The sequence below is a fragment of the Arachis hypogaea genome, chromosome 12 (assembly GCF_003086295.3).
Source record: "Arachis hypogaea cultivar Tifrunner chromosome 12, arahy.Tifrunner.gnm2.J5K5, whole genome shotgun sequence".
NCBI classification, from domain to species: Eukaryota; Viridiplantae; Streptophyta; class Magnoliopsida; order Fabales; family Fabaceae; genus Arachis; species Arachis hypogaea.
In genome coordinates, this window is record NC_092047.1 from 34,605,681 (window position 1) to 34,620,596 (window position 14,916).

Below are 14,916 nucleotides of genomic sequence, written 5' to 3' on the forward strand. Positions count from 1 at the left end.
CAGGAGAGATGAGTAGAGGAAAAGGGAGAGGTGTACCTTCTGATTCAGACTGGGAGTATGCTCAGTCCATTGTACCATTTTTGCGAGTGTTCAGTGATGCCACTTGATGAGCGAATATTTTATACGCTTTTTGGTATTGTTTTCATATAGTTTTTAGTATGTTTTGTGTAGCTTTTATTAAGTTTTTACAGGTTTTAGTGTTAAATTTATATTTTTGGATTCTACTATGAGTTTTTGTGTTTTTATGAAGTTCCAGGTATTTTCTACCTGAAAATGAGGAGCTGGAGCAAAAGTCTGATTCAGGGACAGAGAAAGCACTGCAGATGCTGTCCGAATCTGACCTCCTTTCAGTCGGAAGAGCTTTTTTGGAGCTACAGAAGTCCAAATGGAGAATTTTTAATGGCTATGAAAAGCTTACTTTCAGAGCTTTCCAGCAATATATAAGAGTTTATGCTTTGCTTTGGATTAGAAGGTCCAAAACTGGCGTCCAACATCAATTTCCTGCCCTCTTCCAGGCATCCAACGCTCAAAGAACAGGGACCAGCATCCAAACACCCAGAGAGGACCCCCTAGCCAGCGTTCAATGCTCTAGAGGTCTTCTAGCACGTGGATCTCATCAAATCGCAGCCCAAACACTCACCAAGTGGGCCCCAGAAGTGGATTTTAGCACTAGAAAGACTATTTTACCCTTACTAGTCATTAGTTTAGTATTTAAAGTAGAAGATCATTCTGTATTAGGGATCTTCGCCCATATTCATCCACTTTACACCATATTTTCATTTTACGATTGTATTTTTCTTTCAGTATGAGTTTCTAAACCTCCTAGGTTTAGAGGAGGAGCCTGCTGAGTCCTATGAATTTATCAAAGTATTACTGTTTCTCTTCGATCCGTGTTTGATCTAATTCTAAGATGTATACTCGTTCTTCAACATGGTGAATAGGATGATCAGTGACAATCAGCTCTGTTCATCATATTAAGACAGCATGCCTGACAAACACCCGTGTCTACTTGGGTTCGTGTGAATATATGACTAGAAAGCGCGAACCACCAGCTATGTTTATACATCTCTCACACGGCTAATCCATGACTTCGTTGGGGACTTCTCGAGACACCAGTTTAGGAAATTTCCAGAGAGATTAGGATCTCTGTGGTAGAGGCTAGAACCTAAAAAAGTAGTATTCTCTGGTCTGGAAGATTTGACCTTGTTTGTGGCGTTTTAAGTAGGATCGCCAAGAGAACGAACTGCTAGAGCTTTACCCTCGTTCAGATTGGAAGACCACGGCCAATGGCGTTTGATCTGAAGCACAGGAGACTAATGATCACAGCCAATGGCGTTGATCACATACAGCCTGCCATAGAAGAAGTCATTCACAAGCAAAGAGACAGTACTACCAGAGTTAATTTAGAAAGACAAAGCAACTCCAATCCTTCAACATATCCCTATTACTGATTCCTTTCTAATATAAAAAGTAATTTATGCAATATTTCTATTACTGATTGCCCATGTCTTAATCCAACAACTTCTAATTTTGCCTGACTAGGACCTGCAAGATAACCATAGCTTGCTTCAAAACAGATCAACCCTGACTCGCTCAGGTATTACTTGGACGACCCAGTGCACTTGCTGGTACAGTTGTACGAAAGTGTGGGGATTCATGCACCACCAATGTACATATTTTTGGTACCTTATATGTTACCACTGATATATGTATATATAAGGAAATATTTGCAATTGGACAATTTATGTGATTCTATTCATTGAAATGATGAATCTCTTTATGATGCCTGGGGAAGGTATATGAGGATGCTAAGGAAATGTCCCACTGAAATATTTTCAGAATGGGTACAATTAGACATCTTTTATTATAGACTTTCAAACATGGCTAGAATATATTTGGATCACTCTGTTGGTGGTTCCATACACATGAAAAAGACCATTGAAGAAGCTCAAGAGCTCATTGAGACAGTTGCCACTAATCAACATCTGTACTCATCTACTGAGACTTCTATGAAAGGAGAGGTTAAGGAAATATCTACTAAACCTAACCCTTCAGAGCAAGATAGCCCATTGACTCAGCAACTACACGCCCTTACCCAGTAAATACTGGAATTACAAGAGGCTTTATGAGAAACCCAAGCTTCTAACAGAAATGTAGAAGCTCAGTTAAGTCAAATAAGGCAGCAGTTATCTAAGCAGATAACAGATGAATGCCATGCTATTCAACTAAGGAGTGGGAAAGCCTTGAATACCCAACCTCAAAACAACAAGAGGTTAGAAAAAAACAACTGACAGAAGATAACCAGATCTCTGCACAAGACAACTTTGGACATTCAAATGCCCAAGAAGGTATCACTCCTGGCGTTGAACACCAATAAAGGGCAGAGATTGGGCATTCAAATGCCCAAGGAGGCAGCACCCTTGGCGTTGAACACCCACAAGGGAGTGATGCCCCTGGCGTCAAATGCCAGGAAGGGGGCAGCAACAAGGGCGTTGAATGCCCAAGCACGGGAGGTCAGACACATATTGATAACAACCCTCCTAAGCAAGCTAGTAACTCCCCTTCCAACACACATGGCATTCGGTCTCTATCAACCAAGATTGATGAGTATAAGGCTAAGATTCTATTTCCTCAGAAACTCTGTCAAAAGGAAAAGGATAAACAGTTTGCGCGCTTTGCGGATTATCTCAGAACATTAGAGATCAAGATCCCTTTTGTAGAGGCTCTTGAATAGATACCTTCTTATGATAAGTTCATGAAGGACATCTTAAGTCATAAGAAGGATTGGAGAGAGACAGAAACAGTCCTCCTCACTGAAGAATGCAGTGCAATAATTCAGAACAGCTTACCAGAGAAACTTAAGGATCCTGAAAGCTTTATGATACCATGTACTCTAGGTGATGCTTGTGCAAGGACAGCTCTATGTGACCTTGGAGCAAGCATCAACCTAATACCTGCTTCTTTAATATAGAAGCTCTGTTTGACTGAGGAAGTCAAACCAACCCGCATATGCCTTCAGCTTGCTGATGGTTCCATTAATATACTATCAGGCGTGATTGAAGACATGATTGTTAGGGTTTGACCATTTGCTTTTCCTACTGACTTCGTGGTGCTGTATATGGAAGGGCACAAGAGTCCATCCCTTATCCTAGGGAGACCCTTCCTAGTTACGGGACGGACCCTCATTGATGTTGAAAAGGGGAAAGTAACCCTGAGAGTCAATGAGAAGAAGTTCGTACTAAATGCTGTCAAAGCTATGCAGCATCCAGATGTCCCTGAGGAATGCATGAGCATTGACCTCATTGATTCCCTGGTGGACTATAAATGACCTTAAGGACATTAGCCCAGCCCAATGCATGCATAAAATCCTGCTGGAGGATAATGCCAAACCAGTGGTGCAACCACAAAGGCGATTGAATCCGGCTATGAAGGAAGTAGTGCAAAAGGAAGTCACTAAGCTCTGGGAGGCTGGGATTATTTATCCCATTTTTGACAGTCCCTGGGGATGAACCCTGTCCAAGTTGTACCCAAGAAGGGAGGCATGACAGTGGTTCATAATGAAAAGAATGAACTAATCCCTAAAAGGACAGTTACAGGGTGGCGTATGTGCATTGACTATAGAAGACTCAATGACGCCACCATAAAGGATCACTTTTCTTTACCATTCATTGACTAAATGCTAGAAAGACTAGCAGGGCATGCTTTTTATTATTTCTTGGATGGATATTCCGGGTACAATTAAATAGCAATGGATCCACAGGATCAAGAAAAGACAGTATTCACATGCCCATCTAGCGTTTTTGCCTACAGGCGAATGCCATTTAGCCTGTGTAATGCACCTGCCACCTTTCAAAGATGTATGTTATCCATCTTCTCTGATAAGGTAGAGAAGTTCCTTGAAGTATTCATGGATGAATTCTCTATTTTTAGAGACTCGTTTGACTCCTGTCTTGATCATCTGGCCCTGGTTCTGAAAAGATGACAAGAGACAAACCTAGTTCTAAATTGGGAGAAATGCCACTTGATACGAAAGAATCGTGTTGGATAGGAATTTCTCTTATAGAAAGAAGAATTTTGTTGTAAGCATAGCTCCAAACCAACAAACAACTCTCACATCAAATTAAAATATGGTTTTGTCACAAGTACAAACCCCAAATAAAAATTAAATGTAGTATTTAGACTCTGGGTCGTCTCACAAGGAATTGCAATGAAGTGCTCAATTATTGGCTATGAAGAACAAGGGGTTTGGTTGATAAAAGTGGCGATAAAGTAAATGACAAGAAAAGTAAATCAAGCAAATATTTAAAGAAGGCAAGTAATAAAGAGAGACATTCATGGCAAGGTTTGAGATCATAGGCTTTCTATCCTAGTCACTAATCATAACAATAATTAACAAGAATTTATCCTATTTCGTCATCTCCAACATTAGAAGAAGGTATAAGTTATCTTCTATGAGAGAAAGTCAAACAAGACTAGTTAATCTCAATCCAAGTGTCCTAATCAACTCACTAATTGAATTAGCAAAAGATTAGAGTCAATGGAAATAATATTAACTAACAACTCTAGATCACCAACATGAGTTGGGTTTTCATGACTCAAGATTGCCTAATTACTCTTTCCAAGCCAAGAATGCTCAAAATCTACTCTAAAGACCAACCAAGCATTTTGTCAAACACTTGGAATGCATAAAAGGAAGCATGGTAAAAGTGCAAAAAAAAATAGTAAATCTACCAACTACCAATTGCAAGAAAAGTAAATCAACAATCCAAATCATCATCAAAAGGGCATCAAACATTCAATTTCATTAAAAGTAAACAAAATCCAACATGAGCATCCATAAACATAAAAGAGTCATAAAGGTAAAATTGACAAGAGAACTAAGAAGAATAGAGTAGTAGAACAAGAAATTGTAAAGGAAACAAGATGAAATCAAGAAATCATGCCTAGATCTAAGATGGATTAACCTAACCTAATTCTAGAGAGAAGTGGGAGATTCTCTCTCTAGAAACTAACCTACATGATGCTAAGCTACTAAAAAATTGCTCCCCCTTTGCTTGGACTTCAATTCTGCATGAAATACACTCAGAAACAAGTTGGATTTGGGCCAGGGTAGCTCAGAAATTGCCCCCAGCGTTTTGCCTTCAAGTGGGCCATGTGAGAGTATCGGCGCGTGCGCGTCATGTGCGCGTGCGCGTCGATTGGTAAATTCTTCATCCGCGCGGACGCAGCATGTACGCATGCGCGTCTCTATGTAAAACCACTTTTGCACGTGCACGCCTTGTATGCGTGCCCGTCCATTGGTGCATTCCCAATCTTTGTTTCTTCATGTATTCTCCACTTTCAATGCTTTCCTCCTTATTTTTTCCATCCAATACTTGCCTTATGAACCTGAAATCACTCAGCAAACACATCAAGGCATCGAACGGAATTAAAGTGAATCAAAATCACTAATTTAAGGGCCTAAAAAGCATGTTTTTATACTCAAGCACAAATCAAGGGAGAATTACAAAACCATGCTATTTCATTGAATAAATGTGAGAAAAGTTAATAAAATCCCCCAAATTAAGCATAAGATAAACCACAAAATTGGGGTTTATCACCACTTCCTGGTGACTGAAGGCATTGTTCTTTGGCATCGAATTTCAAACAAGGGAATAGAAGTAGATCAAGCTAAGGTGGAAGTGATTGAAAAATTACCACCACCCAATAATGTCAAGGCAATCAGAAGTTTCCTATGACATGCAGGATTTTACAGGAGGTTCATAAAAGATTTTTCTAAAATCGCAAAACCCCTGTGTAATTATACGCTTTTTCGTATTGTTTTCATAAAGTTTTTAATATGTTTTGTTTAGTTTTTATTAATTTTTTACAGGTTTTAGTGTTAAATTCACATTTTTGGATTCTACTATAAGTTTTTGTATTTTTATGTAGTTTCAGGTATTTTCTGGCTGAAATTGAGGAGCTGGAGTGATGCACCACTATTTTGTGGTACATTTTGTACTTAATTGAGTGGATTTTATCCACTAAACTCACACTTATTCATATAATTCGCATGTTTTACATTTTCCTTCCTAATTTCGTGCTATAATTGAAAACATGCTTCTTTGGCCTTAAATTTGCTATGTTTAATCCTCTCTTATTACCATTCAATGCCTTGATATGTGTGTTAAGTGATTTCAGGGTGTATAGGGCAGGAATGGTTTAGAGGATGGAAAGGAAGCATGCAAAAGTGGAAGGAATACAAGAAATTGAAGGAATTACTAAAGCTGTCCAGCCTGACCTCTTCGTACTAAACTAACCATAAATTGAACTACATAAGTCCAAATGAAGCGCTTTTAGTTGCGTTGGAAAGCTAACATCTGGGGCTTCGAAATGATATATAATTTGCCATAGTTGCCTTGCTGTTAGGTGACGCATAGGCGTGGATGACGCTTACGCGTGGATAGTGCGGCAGACAAACGACGCGTACGCGAGGGCGACGCGTACGCGTGACAGAGCCACGTGCTGGACGTATCAGAGCGATTTCTGGGCTGTTTTTGACCCAGTTTTTGGCCCAGAAAACACATATTAGAGGCTACAAAGTGGGGGAATCAAGGAATTCATTGATACAACTTCTCATTATTCACAATTTAGGTTTTAGATGTAGTTTTCTAGAGAAAGAGGATCTCTCGTCTCTCTAGGTTTTAGGATTTCTCTTAGCTTTAGGTTTATTTCTTCTCAATGCCAGGTTCAATGTTCCTTTAATTTAATTTCTTTTCTACTTTTATTTGTTCTAGCTTTCTAGTTTATTTCTTTTCCTTGTTGATTACTTTATGTTGTCAATTTGGTTTATGAACTCCATGTTAGAATTGATTTTCTTATTTAATGCAATTTGAGGTATTTCATATTTATGATTTTAATTTAACTTTTTACATTCTTAGCTTGAATTGATTAATTGGAGACACTTGAGTTATCAAAATCCTTTGTTGATTGATAATTGGAATTTTCTGGTTGGTTTGGATCCCTCTAAAGCTAGTTTTTCCTTAGGAGTTGACTAGGACTTGAGGAATCAAGTTGATTAGTCCACTTGACTTTCTTTTATTTAGTAAGGGTTAACTAAGTGGGAGTAATGAACAATTCTCATCACAATTGATAAGGATAACTAGGATAGGACGTCCAGTTTTCATACCTTGCTAAAAGCTTTATTAGTTATTAATTTAATTCTTACAAATTACTTTTTCTTGTTCCTTATTCAAAAACCCCAAAAAGATAATCTTCTATAACCAATAATAAATACACCTCACTGCAATTCCTTGAGAGACGACCTGAGGTTTAAATACTTCGGTTATTATTTTTATTGGGTTTGCTTTAGTGACAAACAAATTTTTGTACGAAAGGATTCTTTGTTGGTTTAGAAACTATACTTGCAATGGGAATTTATTTGCAAAATTCTTTACTAACAAAAATCTATTCGTCAAAATGGAGCCGTTGCCGGGGAATTGCAAACGTGTGCTTTATTATTGGTTATTGTAAATATTTACTTTTTCGTTTCTTTATTAGTGTTTCTAGTTTTAGGAATTTATTTTCTTTAATTTTTATTAGTTTTTATTTTTACTTGCTGCTATGAATTCTCACCCCTTTGCCTATGAGTTTAGTTCTAATTATGCTGCAGGAAATGGACGCTATAATGAGAACATGCATCAAGGTTGGAACAATCAAAGATGGGAGGAGCCACAAGGATTTGATCAACCCTCTTGGCAACAACCCCCTCCAATGCGCTATAACCAGCAACCATTCTATGATGCATACCAAGACAATAGTTCTGGTGGACCTCTTCGTGACAACCAACCCCCACCAAATTACTATGGTCAAGAGCCATTTCAGGGTGCGTACCAAGATGATGAATATAGTGGACCCCCTTGTAGTTACCAACAAGCTCTACCATATGCTTATGAACCACCTCCTCAACATAGCTTTGAACCACCACACTCACAAGCCCCTTTCCACCATTCACCTCCATATGACCCTAACCCTTATCCATCATACCAACCACCCTATGAGCCTTATGAACCCTCCTATCCACCCCAACCTCCATTGGATAACAACACTCTTAGTGTCATTCACCAAAGACAAAAGACCATGGAGAACACACTTAACTCTACCTTAAACAGTCTGACCTCTGCTTTACAAGCTCTCGCCTCACATATTGGATCATTGAATACTCCCAACAATCAACCCTCAAGCTCTAGTGCACCTCCTTTTCAACCACATAATGATCTCTCCATCCCATCACCGCCCTCCATGGAAAAGCACCCACATCCATCAATCCAAGAGCAACACGATCCCAATTATGCTAGTGACATGGAACAAGAGAGAAGGGATCGTCTTAGGGATGAAATGGATCTCATACTTCACAAGAGGCTAGAGGAGACCCTAAAGGTGAAGGTAGTAGAGACCCTTGACGAACATTATCAAGAGGTGGAAATCAACAAGGAGGAGCTGGATTTTGTACTAGAGCAAGTGGAGAAAGTCGGAATTATTGAAGAAGAGGAAGTGGTTGAAGACCTAGGAGATGCGGAACCTCTATAGGAAAGTCAAGTCAAAGAGCCTCCTTCCAAGACATTTGAATTTGATGTTGAGGAGGGTGTATAACCTCCAAGGCATATCATGGTTGAAGACTTGGAAGTGGTTGATCATGAGATAGGTTCAATAATTCATGAGCTTTCACCTATAATTGAACCTTCTCCCATTGAACAAAAGGGAGAGGTTGAAATTGAAGAAGCTTGCAAAGAGGTGGAAGTTGTCAAGGAAGAGCTCAAAGGAATGGAGCTGGAAATCACCTTGCGAAAGTTGTTGGAGACCTCTCCCCCAAAGCCATCACCATCCATTCCTTCATTCAAGTGGGTAAATCTTTCATCTCTAAGCTTAATTAGCCCACTTGAATATGCTTTGCTTGAGACGGATGGGCAACTTAGAGCTCTTTGTGGCTATAAGAGTAAGAGGGAGATGGTTAGTGGTAAAAGTTGTCATGCAAGGTTCAATACAGTTGCATGCTCCAAATTGAAGTACAAGGATTGATGTAGAGCTCGATTGAATAGGTCTAGGAAGTTGTTTGGATGTCTCAGTAAGAATTCCAATTTCTCACCACCCAAATGGAAAAATGATGATCAACAAGAAGATAGGTGCAAAAGCAAGGTTTGGGACCCCGGAATTCATTCTAGCAATCAACACTCTTAGAGCCTTGTCACTTGCTTTAACTTGCTTGAAGGCTTTATGCAACTAGTGTGGGATCCCGGAGGCTATTGGAATTACAAACACTGGTTGGGATTCCTGGATGAGTTCAAGCATAAGCCACCATGACAAGGAGCTCACCAAGTGTCCAACTTAAGGACTTTAACTAAAAGTGCTAAGTGGGAGACAACCCACCATGGTATGATCGTTCTTTTTCAGTCTTAGTTTTATTTTGTTTTGTTTTATTCTTAAGTTTTATTTTATTCTATTTTTCTTAGTGTTTATTCATAATACTTGCATCAGCATCTGCATTTTGCATTCTGCATACTGCATTAAAAAAAAGAGATGGGCAACCCATGCGTGCGCGTAGGCCACGCGTGGGCGTCGAGTTCAATTTGGCTCTTCCATCCAACGAACAGAGAGTTCTGATGGAATCGTGCGGCTGGCATGCTAGGCGCACAACCAGACCCACGCGTATGCGTGCCTCATGCGTATGCATCCCCTACGTTATCGCCAATCCACGCGTAAGCGTCAGCGACTCGTACGCGTGGAAAGAAAAATCGGCGTAAAAGATGAATTGGACAGAAAGTTGTGCAGCCACTGTGCTGGAAGCGTGCGAGTCATCACACATCCACGTGACCGACGCTCACGCGTCATTGTGCGATTTTTGCCATCCACGCGTAAGCGTGGGCGACGCTTACGCGTCGCATGGCTGTCTCTGTTTTTACGCATACGCGTGATGACCGCGCACGCGTCACGTTCCGTTTTTCATTCCCTTCTCCTTTCTTCTCTCTTTTCTCCTTCTTTCTTCCACCTTTCTTACTTTCTTCTTCTTCATCTCTTTAACTTCTCATCCTTCTTTACTTTCATTCTATTTTACTTAATTTATTTGCATACTTTCATTCATTGCATTTTATTTTTATGCATATTTTTATTTTCTTCTCTAAATTATTATTTTACCATTGGTGTTAAATGTTCTTATCCAAATGTTGTATCTTTTCTGGTATTATTTTGGTGCTCAGTGACTTGTTTTTACACTGTTGGGTGCTATTATTTATCTGTCAATGCCAATCTTTTATGATACCTGTGTTTCTTTTGCATTGACATGAATTTATATTGTCCCTCATTACCCACACTCTTCCCCTTTGTTGCAATTTTCGCACTATTGATATGCCATTTGCTTCTACTATTTTCTCACTTACATGTTGTAGCTACCATGTAATTGAGACCCTCATTATTTGGCATTAACCCAAGCATATTTTATTTGTTTTATATCTTTGTTCTTGGGTCACTTTTCTTCTTTTTCTTCTTCTTTCAGGATGGCCACCGAAGAAGGGAAAGGAAGAACTTCTATATGGTGCGACCGACAAGTCAATCTGCACATTCTTTGGAGAAAAGCATCAGTTGTAGCAACTCGTCCACTTGCACATCTCAGCATGCACCAAGGACAGTGCAATCTTTAAGTATGGGGAGGTCGGTCCTGACTTCCATGGGTTAGTTATTTCCTTCTCAACACCAATATTTAATTTTCCTTCTTAAATTAGTTGTTGCATTTGCATGTTTGATTGCATGTTTGTTTGATTTTGTGCATATTTTACCACTACTTGATTAAAGTAATAAATTTCTTTTCAAGACCCTTTTTATAGTATTTTACTAATTTAAATTAAAACTTTTGTGATAAACTTGTTTGAAGATTGTAATTTGGAACATGGTTGATAGCTAAGAACACACAACCTGTGAGATTTGAGCTTAATTACATGGTTACATTATTTAACCATGCTGTTTTATTCTTGTGTGTTTCCTTCTCTGTGATTGTAATCTATATTTTGTTCCATTATATATGTCCATTGTTTAGAGTATTTACATGCTTGTATATGATTGAGGCCATCATTTGTTATTACCACACTTATCCCAAATAGTCTACCCTTTCAATCACCTTTATTCGCCACTTTGAGCCTTTTTAATCCCCTTTTGTTCTATATTTTATCACATCACTAGCCTTAAGTGGAAAAACAAATTAATTACCCCAAATTGAATCTTTGGTTAGCTTAAGTTAGAGATTGTGTGTCAATTAAGTGTGGGGAACTGTTGGAACTTGGGTAGATGAAAGTGTACAGTGTTTCATTGACAAAATATTTGGAATTTGGGTACCTACTCATGTGAGACCAGAAAAATAAAATATCCATGTGCATTGACATGTTATGTTTGATTTTATATTTTTAATCAATATATATATATGATGAATCCAATTCACACCCCATTCAAAAATTGGTGAATTAGTTCTTTTGGCAAGCGCACCAAAATTATCGTTAAGTAATAACCCACAGTGGAGTGGGATCGTATCCACAGAGATTGGCAAATTCGAGCAGCTTTAATTAATTGATGAATTAGTCAAGCGGATTGGTGCACAAAATTGTGATCATCAACAATGGCGCCAAAGACTTGGAGCTCTCAAATGTGAATCACACTTTGTCACAATTCCGCACAACTAACGAGCAAGTGCACTGGGTCGTCCAAGTAATACCTTACGTGAGTAAGGGTCGATCCCACGGAGATTGTCGGCTTGAAGCAAGCTATGGTCACCTTGTAAATCTCAGTCAGGCGGATTCAGATGGTGATGGAGAATTGATAATTAAAAGATAAATAAAACATAAAATAAAGATAGAGATACTTATGTAATTCATTGGTAGGAATTTCGGATAAGCGTATGAAGATGCTTTGTTCCTCTTGAACCTCTGCTTTCCTATTGCCTTCTTCCAATCATTCATACTCCTTTCCATGGCAAGCTTTATGTTGGGCATCACCATTGTCAATGGCTACTTCCCGTCCTCTCAGTGAAAATGTTCTACGCACGCTGTCACCGCACGGCTAATCATCTGTCGGTTCTCGATCATGTTGGAAAAGGATCCATTGATCCTTTTGCGTCTGTCACACGCCCAACACTCGCGAGTTTGAAGCTTGTCACAGTCATCCTTTTCCAGATCCTACTCAGAATACCACAGACAAGGTTTAGACATTCTGGATCTCAGGAATGGCCGCCAATAATTCTAGCCTATACCACGAAGGTTCTAATCTTAGATTAGAAACCCAAGAGATACACATTCAAGCTTGTCTGCATGTAGAACGGAAGTGGTTGTCAGTCATGCATTCATAGGTGAGAATGGTGATGAGTTTCATATAATCATCACATTCAACATGTTTTTGGGTGCGAGTGAATATCTTGGAGAAGAAATAGACTTGAGTTGAATAGAAAAACAATAGTACTTATATTAATTCATGAAGAACAGCAGAGCTCCACACCTTAATCTATGGTGTGTAGAAACTCCACCGTTGAAAATACATAAGAACAAAAGGTCCAGGCATGGCCGTGAGGCCAGCCCCCGAACATGAACATAAAGATCAAAAGGTATGTGAAAGTGTGAAAATACAATAGCAAAAGGTCCTATTTATAGAAAACTAGTAGCCTAGGGTTACAGAAATAGGTAATTAATGCAGAAATCTTCTTCCGGGCCCACAAGGTGTTTGCTTGGGTGGAGCATTGAAGCTTCCATGTGTAGAGACTTTTCTTGGAGTTAAACGCCAGCTTTTGTGCCAGTTTGGGCATTTAACTCCAGCTTTTGTGCCAGTTCTGGCGTTAAATGCCAGAATTATTGAGCTGACTTGGAACGCCTGTTTGGGCCATCAAATCTCGAACAAAGTATAGACTATTATATATTGCTGGAAAGCCCAGGATGTCTACTTTCCAACTCAATTAAGAGCGCACTAATTGGGCTTCTGTAGCTCCAGAAAATCCACTTCGAGTGCAGGGAGATCAGAATCCAACAGCATCTGCAGTCCTTTTTCAGCTTCTGAATCAGATTTTTGCTCAGGTCCCTCAATTTCAGCCAGAAAATACCTGAAATCACAGAAAAATACACAAACTCATAGTAAAGTCCAGAAAAGTGATTTTTAAATAAAAACTAATAAAAATATAATAAAACTAACTAAAATATACTAAAAATATATTAAAAACAATGCCAAAAAGCGTATAAACCTGTTTGTTGCTGAGAAGATGATGGAAAAGGCTTGCTATTGCTAAACCTGTTTCTTCCACCACTACTGTTGTTGAAGCCTTATTGAGGTCTCTGTTAATCCTTTCATGAGAGATTTGGATGATTTCTCCATGAAGGATTATAGGTGTTTCCATAGGATTCTCCCATGTAATTCACCTCTTCCATTGCAGGGTTCTCAGGGTCATAAGCTTCTTCTTCAGAGGAAGCTTCTTTAGTACTACCTGTTGCTGCTTGTATTCCAGACAGACTCTGAGAGATCATATTGACTTGCTGAGTCAATATTTTATTCTGAGCCAATATGGCATTCAGAGTATCAATTTCAGGAACTCTTTTCTTCTGATTTGTCCCATTATTCACAGGATTCTTTTCAGAAGTGTACATGAATTGGTTATTTGCAACCATTTCAATGAGTTCCTGAGCTTCTGCAGACATCTTCTTCAGATGAAGAGATCCTCCAGCAGAGCTATCCAATGACATCTTGGATAGTTCAGACAGACCATCATAGAATATACCTATGATGCTCCATTCTGAAAGCATGTCAGAAGGGCACCTTCTGATCAATTGCTTGTATCTTTCCCAAGCTTCATAGAGGGATTCACCTTCCTTCTGTCTGAAGGTTTGGACTTCCACTCTAAGCTTGCTCAATTTTTGAGGTGGAAAGAACTTTGCCAAGAAGGCATTAACTAGCTTTTCCCAAGAGTTTAGGCTTTCTTTAGGTTGTGAATCCAACCATGTTCTAGCTCTGTCTCTTACAGCAAAGGGAAAAAGCATAAGTCTATAGACCTCAGGATCAACCCTATTGGTCTTGACAGTGTCACAGATTTACAAGAATTCAGCTAAAAACTGATGAGGATCTTCCAATGGAAGTCCATGAAACTTGCAATTCTGTTGCATTAGAGAAACTAATTGAGGCTTAAGCTCAAAGTTGTTTGCTCCAATGGCAGGGATTGAGATGTTTCTCCCATAGAAGTCGGGAGTAGGTGCACTAAAGTCACCAAGCACCTTCCTTGCATTGTTGGCATTATTGTTTTCGGCTGCCATGGCTTCTTCCTCCTTGAAGAGCTCTGTTAGGCCCTCTAGAGAGAGTTGTGCCTTAGCTTCTCTTAGCTTTCTCTTCAAGGTCCTTTCAGGTTCAGGATCAGCTTTAACAAGGATGCCTTTGTCTTTGCTCTTGCTCATATGAAAGAGTAGAGAATAAAAAAGTATGGAATCCTCTATGTTACAGTATAGATATTTCTTGAGGTGTCAGAGGAAAAGAAGAATAGAAGGAGAAGGTAGAAAGAGAAGAATTCGAACTTATCAAGAGGGATAGAGTTTGAATTGTTGATAGTGGAGGAGTGTTAGTCCTTAAATAGAAGGATGTGAGAAGAGGGGAAGAATTTTCGAAATTAAAGTAAAAGATTTTGAAATAATTAAAAGAAATTTTGAAAATTTGATTAATGATTTTCGAAAACTAAAATTGGGAAAGAAATTAAGTGATTTTGAAAAAGATTTTGAAATTAGAAATTAAAAAGATATGATTGAAAATTAATTTTGAAAAAGATGTGATTGAAAAGATATGATTGAGAAGATATGATTGAAAATCAAATTAAAAAGAGAAAGTTTTAAAATTAAAATTGATTACTTGACTAACAAGAAATTAGAAGATATGATT

The 14,916-nt window shown here is 38.8% G+C and overlaps 1 non-coding gene across 1 annotated transcript; it reads left to right on the top strand.

Moving 5' to 3' along the window:
- Positions 1–13,793: 13,793 nt before the first annotated feature.
- LOC112731083 (small nucleolar RNA R71) lies at positions 13,794–13,901 on the top strand. The gene has a single exon (XR_003166876.1). It is a non-coding gene; the product is annotated as a small nucleolar RNA R71 (small nucleolar RNA).
- Positions 13,902–14,916: the final 1,015 nt, after the last annotated feature.